General features: G+C 48.2%; 1 protein-coding gene across 10 annotated transcripts in view; it reads left to right on the top strand.

Annotated features, from left to right (window-relative positions):
* Positions 1–303: 303 nt before the first annotated feature.
* Positions 304–6,513, top strand: part of APBB2 (amyloid beta precursor protein binding family B member 2) — a 357,434-nt gene continuing 351,224 nt past the window's right edge. For 9 of the 10 annotated variants that reach the window (XM_065907600.1, XM_065907601.1, XM_065907606.1 and 6 more), the window contains exon 1: positions 304–508. The gene's annotated coding sequence lies outside the window, so the exon portion shown is untranslated. Of the gene's footprint in view, positions 509–1,244; positions 1,264–6,513 lie in introns of those variants that run through there. The other variant, XM_065907598.1, reaches the window with a different exon arrangement.

Below are 6,513 nucleotides of genomic sequence, written 5' to 3'. Positions count from 1 at the left end.
GTGTGGGAGAAAAGAGTAGCCAGGGATAAGGTTACCCAGCTGCCTTTTGGTGCAGGCAGACACCGAGCCGCTAGGAGGGGATGCCGGGCTACATCGCGCTGGGGCTCCACGTTCTGGCCCGCGCTGTCTCCCTGCCTTCTTCCCGGGTGGTTAGGGGACTGTGAGTTCGAGAGGCCCCGAAGCCTCCGCCTGCAGGGGTCGCGCGAGGCGCGCGGCCCGCCCCCGCCCCCGGCCCCGCCTTCCTCGGGATCGGCCCCCGCCCGGCCAGGCCCCTCCATCCTCTCCGCGCAGCCGCCGCCAAAGCCCGGAGAAGGGGAATCTCGCCGGCGCCGCTCCCTGCGCGGGACTGGCGGGGCGGCACTGGGCATGCTCAGTCGCCGGAGCCCGTCCTGGTCTCAAGTAGGAAGCTCGTGCGCTGCTCCCGCAGCTGAGCCTGGCGCTCCCGGCAGGGCGAGACTGGAGCAGAGCTGCCGGGCGCCGGAGCCGAGGCGAGCGCCGCGCACTGCCGGTGAGCCCCGCTCTCTTGCTTGCTTCTGCTCCGGATCCCGGGGAGGGAGCCGATCCGCAGCAGCGGCGTGGGGCGAGTGGCGGCGCGCAGCCCGGGCGGCTGCTCCTCTGCTCGCGGCCCCGAGGGCAGCGCGGCCACCGCCGCTCGCCCCGCCGCAGCCACAGCTGCAGCCGCTGCCCCAGCGTCTGCAGCGGGCGTTTGCCGCGGAGTCTCGCGTGCCCCGCTCCGCGCCGCAGGGCCGGGCGGCGCGGCGATTGCGGGCTCACTCCTTGACTCCATCCCTGTGGCTTCTCGGCGCCCTCCTTCCCTCGGCTGCCGGGGCTTGGCAGGGCCGGAGACGGGGTGAGAGGGGTGCGCTGGGGGTGCTGCGGCGGGGAAAAGCGCGGGTGGGCGCCGGCGGGGAGGAGCGCACACCCCCTTGCCCTGGCACCGGCCTCCGCTGCGCGGCTGCGCTCTCCCTCCACCCGCGGCAGCGCGCTCCTGCCGGGGACTCGAAGGCTGGGCTGGATTCTAGGGGGTTCAGAGCCGAGCCGCTGGGAGATCAAAGGGGGAAAAGTTCATTTCCCTCTCGGAGGCAGGGAGCGTTTTAACTAGAAAATGGCTGTGCGAAGGGGACCGAGTCAGGGAAGCTGATGCCGAATTCCACTCTGCTGCCCGCCGGACAGAATGGAGGGTTGGACGCTGGAAATGACATTTGTGTTGAAAACGTTGCTGGACGGAGGAGGGATGGAGGAGTGCCGTAGAAACAGTCGAAGGTGATCTTGACATCGGCGAGGAGGGCTAGAACTGAGGGGTCAGGGGCTAAGTAAGGGTCGAAGGAGCGCAGGACCTGAATTAAAAAAACAAACAAAAAAAACCCATTGGAGAAATCAGAGTTGTGGCCGTTTTGTATCAAGTTCAGGGCAGTTTAGAGCCATGACTGCCCCAGACTGCTTTGGATGGATTGAGTGGTTGGGGGGGGCCAGACTCTGATGGGAGAACAAGGTCAGTGTCAGAAGCTCAGGCAAGACTGGGCTCAGCTGTGATTAGAAGCCCCTCCGTCACTGGCTTTACGTTGTGCCTGATGACTTAGGCAAAATACTCAAGGGATTCTCTTCAAATGATGCCAGCAGTCGTGTCTGAATTCCAAGAAATGGGGAAACTTTGTGAGGTTGGCATTGGTTTGTCCTTTGTTTTAATATTTCACTGATTTAAAAAGCAAACAGTGGCATCCTGATCTGTTGTTCTGGATTTGGGTCTCTTGAGTCTTTGGTTTATTTTTCTTGTCATGAATTTATATTTCACATCTTGCCCTCAAATGGCCGTGATCATTAAGAGTGTCTGCATTTGGGTAGCTGAGCGTTCAGGAAGGGGGGTTTCTTTATGAACCCACATTGTGGTGTTTTCAGTTTGTAGCTTGGAAGCAGTATTTGTTGAGCAGTTGTTTATGGTAACTTGCAGAGTCCTAGAAATGGCAGTTTTGAAAGGGTGACGTTTGTTAAGAGGATGAGGAACCTCGGGGTGGGGGGTTGGTTTTGGAATGCTGAGAGAATACAGGTGGCGGTAGGGTACAGGGGGCTGGCAGTCAGAGCACCTGGGATAACAGATGCAGATCTCAATAGCTGTGCTTTGGTCTTTGGCTAATTATATGACCTGGAAAAATCGCTCAGAGACCCCATAGGCTGAAGTCGGTCTAGATATTTGCTCAGAGCCTTTGAGAAGGAATTCTAAAGTTAAGATCCCTTTCCAGGGAACTGGAAAGGAAAGAAATGTTTCTTTCATTGTCTCTTCAAAAGGATGTTAATACTTTTAACTAAGTAATTCACCTGCATGGAGCCAGCACAGTCCCATTTTCTGAAACTTTTGTAAAGTGCTAGTGGAAAAACACACGAGCTGAAGTTTAAAAGACTGACTTCTTACGGTTAACTGGAGTAGTAAGAATCCTGACTACAAAATCATTTAGGAAAAGTCTGCTAAATAGTGGAAGAATCCACATGGACAAAGATAGAATATTTTAAATCTGTTACTCTTTTTATGTCATGTTTCAAAGTTTGATGACTGTGTTTTTTTTCCTGCCACCATAGAAACAACAAAAATCATTTTTTTTTTCTTTTCTGTTACAGCAGGAATACAGGAAGGCTTGCCATTGTGTTGGAACAGTATTATGTTGACCAACCTGATTTCAGGATATCTAAATTTGTGTCTTAAAAGAAATGGGATGTTGTCTTTATAGCTTCTTCAGTTTTAAAATATTCAGTGCCCTGTTGTAGCATAGCCCCTTACATTTTTCATGGGCACAGGACAGACTTTTAAAAAGTATTGTAAGAATATTGTAAGGTACTACTGCTTATGAGGGTGAAGCTTATTTTCCCCTCCCAAGTTAAGGAAAGTAGCATTTGTTCATTACTTACTATGTGTCAAGTCTGATATTCAGACTCTTACACATCTTATATGTTGTTATCTCTGACATAACTGTCAGCGTCCCAAGAAAATCCCTCTGAGGAGGTGGACAGTTCATTGCTTGTAAAGCAGTAGAACTTCCGAGTTTTACTTTATATAGACTATGTTTAACTGCTTTCATTATTCAATAAGCATTCTCTTGTAAAACATATTTGATTTGTTATTTGGAATTAGATTTGATTGGAACAGCATGTCTTCAGAATAATTTGAATGTTTTTAAGAAGCTTCTATTCAGATTTAAAAACTTTTTTTATGTTCATTTATTTTCAACATTGTTGTACTACTAACAAATGAATGTAAGGAAGATAAGCCCAGATTACCCATTTTAATTTTGTATGTTATTAGCGCATATTCTGGGGCTTCCCGGGTAGCTTAGCTAGTAAAGAATTGTCCTGCAATGCAGGAGACCCCGGTTCGATTCCTGGGTGGGGAAGTTACCCTGAAGAAGGGATAGGCTACCCACTCCAGTATTCTTAGTCTTCCCTGTTAGCTCAGGTGGTAAAGAATCTGCCTGCAATGCAGGAGGCCTGGGTTTGATCCCTGGGTTGGGAAGATCCCCTGGAGAAGGGCATGGCAACCCACTCCAGGATTCTTGCCTGGAGAATCCCCATGTACAGAGGAGTCTGGCAGGCTACCTCCATGGAGTCGAAGAGTGGGACACGACTGAGTGACTAAACACGATGCATATTCCACATGTTGTTACGTGTTGATGGTATGAAGTAGTCTGTCAGAGGCAGAGTGACAGATGCTCCATAATAAACGTCTAGTGGGATTTCACAAAAAGACCACCAGCCAGAGAATCCCAAGACTTGCCTTCTGGGCCAGGGTTGTCTGCTCCTTAAATTTACTGTGTGATCTTGGGAAGCTCGGTTTCCCATCTGTAAAATGAGGGTGTTGCAACAGAAGGCACCATCGTGGTGTCTTTCGAGCTTTCGGGTCCCAGTCCAGGGGCCGTTTGAAACGGAGGACTACAGCTGAAGCCTTAGATGAAGCTGATTTTGTTCCCCTAAGTTTGGGCCGTCCTGCTTTATGGGATTGTTGTTCAATTGCTAAGCTGTGTCCAACGTTTTGGGACCCCATGGACGGTAGCCTGCCGGGCTCCTCTGTCCATGGACTTCTCTAGGCAAGAGTACTGTGGTGGGTAGCCATTCCCTTCTCTATGGGATCTTCCCGACCCAGGGATTGAACCCGGGTCCCCTGCATTGCAGGTGGATTCCTTATCACTGAACCACCAGGGAAGCCTACTGTGTGGAATGCCCTTCATTTTGTTGACCATTTCCTACATCCCTTCTAGTTTTTGGTTGTCAAAGAATGATTGTCATAAAACTAACTCTTTGTGGGGCTGCAGTTTAGGTAGGAGATAAGGTAATAATTAAATTTGGGTAGAGCACTTTAGGTATTTGAAACTGTTCTACAGAGTCTTCTGAAGAGATTCTGCTCCAGGGCGTGCAGGTGGTCTAAGGAATAAGTCTCTTCAGGGGCTGTGGAGGAGGCTATCCTGTGCCTTGGTTGCCGGGGCACCTGTATGAACTTTGGGCAAACTTTTCCCATGTCCCTGCCTGTCTCTTTAGCTCTTGATCAGAGTTGCAGCCCTTGGTCTCTGGAATAAACTGATCATCATCATTTCATGTTGGCACCATCATTATATTGAGCAGATACCCATACTGTAGTACCAGGAATGATGGCTGTCCAAATGTACCTACGTGAACTTTTTTTTTTTTGGTAATCTGTGATGGGTCAAAGGAAACCTATCTAATTTGATGTTTGTAATGTACTTTGCTTTTAAGATGCTCTCAAAACTCAGCCTCATTAACCTTTAAGTGAGGCAGGTGAAGAGAAACCAGAGTTGTTACCAGGATTTAAATAAGTGGTAATAAGTAGACGGTAAGTCTAGTGCTTCTGATCATAACTAGGCTCCAGGGCTGCTGGGCCCATGGTAGGAGTAGGGCAGTAACTGCAAACGCCAGATGAGAGATGGAAGAGAGGCAGTACATGGGGGTAGAAAGTCAAGTCATCACAACTTGGCAAGAAGTTAGAAGTCTTGGTCTGTTTCAAGGTATGAGGGGGCATAGGGTGTAGAGTTACAGGAGACATTCCCTCTCTACATAATCTTTTTTTCATAATATTTGAATCTTACCTGGTCCTCTAAGTATTGAACAAATGCTAGGACAGACATTATTTTTGTAATCAGGGAAAAGTCACAGCATATTATTTATTGGTATGTAAAATGTGTAGATTCACATGAACAGCCATGGGAAGAGAATATGGAAAAAATGAATGGTATGGAAAATGAATTTAGGTTTTTCTTGTTTGTTGATGATTTGGTCATTGTTGTAAATAAAGTGAACCATTCTGTCCTTTGCTGCTTGTGGAAGTCTTATAAAATTTTATCTGCTAGGTTATAACTAAAGTTTTTGAAGTGTAACTCTCTTGGAAACTATGCTTCAGGAATGCTTGAAGTAGGAGGCAGAGTGATTTTGTTTTGATTTTTCCTTTTCAAGTTGAGTAAAAAGAATGCACTTTTGGAACTGAGCTGGGGGAAGTATGCACTTAGGAGGATGAGGTTGAGGAGAACTTACGGAGCTCCAGAGAGTGAAGGAAATGCCATTATTGAAGAAGGAAGTCTTGGCATGACTGGTGGTCTGGAATGCAGTGTTTCCCAAATTGCGGCCGTGTGAGTAAGAGCTTAGTTAGTGGAGTGTCTACTGTATGCACATCACGGCGCTAGGGCTGTTGTCTGTCCGTGAGGTCTCCATGCTCCTTGTCCGAGTGATAATGATGACCATGTAGTGAATATTTTCTAAGTGTGTTCAAATGAGGAGATCTGTCCTCTTCTCTGACATTATGCCATTCTGATATGGGGGTAAGATTTCTTCTGTGAACTGATGGGAATATTTTTATTTGGCAGCTTAATGGTCCATGAAATTGATAAATCTGGGAATCTGGGCCTGAGATTGTAGGGAGCTCTGCCCTCAGGATCAAGTTGATTAGTGGAGGCCAGACACACTGGAACTTGTGGGTGAGCTGATGGGGCCCTTCCAGGAATGTGGAATCATTGGTACAGACTCAAGGTCCTAGGAGCCAAGAAGAAGTTAATTTCGAGAGTGCTCTGGGAACCAGCAAGTATATTTGAATTATAGCCCAAGAATGACAAGGAAAGTGCCAAGATGAAAGATGAGGTTCTGAGAGAGCAGAAAGGACAAGTGACTAAAATGTGAATTTTAGCAGGCAGGGCCTCAGAATGACAGATTGTGGGGTTTGTTTTTTTGCATGCAGACTTCTTTCTGCCCAAACGGCATGTGTTAGCGATTCAGGGTGGGTGATTCTAGGAAATGGTGTTGGAGTTAGAGTCACAGAACTGGGAGTTGTGTTATAGCCGGCTTGGTTTGCACCTCTTCGGCATCATGCCCTCCAGAGTGAGCCTTGATGAATCGCTGGAGGTTTATGGATAATGTGCTCATGGAATTGGTATTGTTCACCTTCAGTTTGAGTAGCTGTTAGGAGGGTGGGAGGTGAGGAAAAAAACACAGATTACTTCCGAGTTTTAAATAGTAGCTTAAGAAAAT

This window comes from Muntiacus reevesi, chromosome 16 (genome assembly GCF_963930625.1).
Source record: "Muntiacus reevesi chromosome 16, mMunRee1.1, whole genome shotgun sequence".
NCBI lineage: Eukaryota > Metazoa > Chordata > Mammalia > Artiodactyla > Cervidae > Muntiacus > Muntiacus reevesi.
Note: the sequence above shows the minus strand (reverse complement) of the source record. Positions and strands in the feature narration are given on the sequence as shown.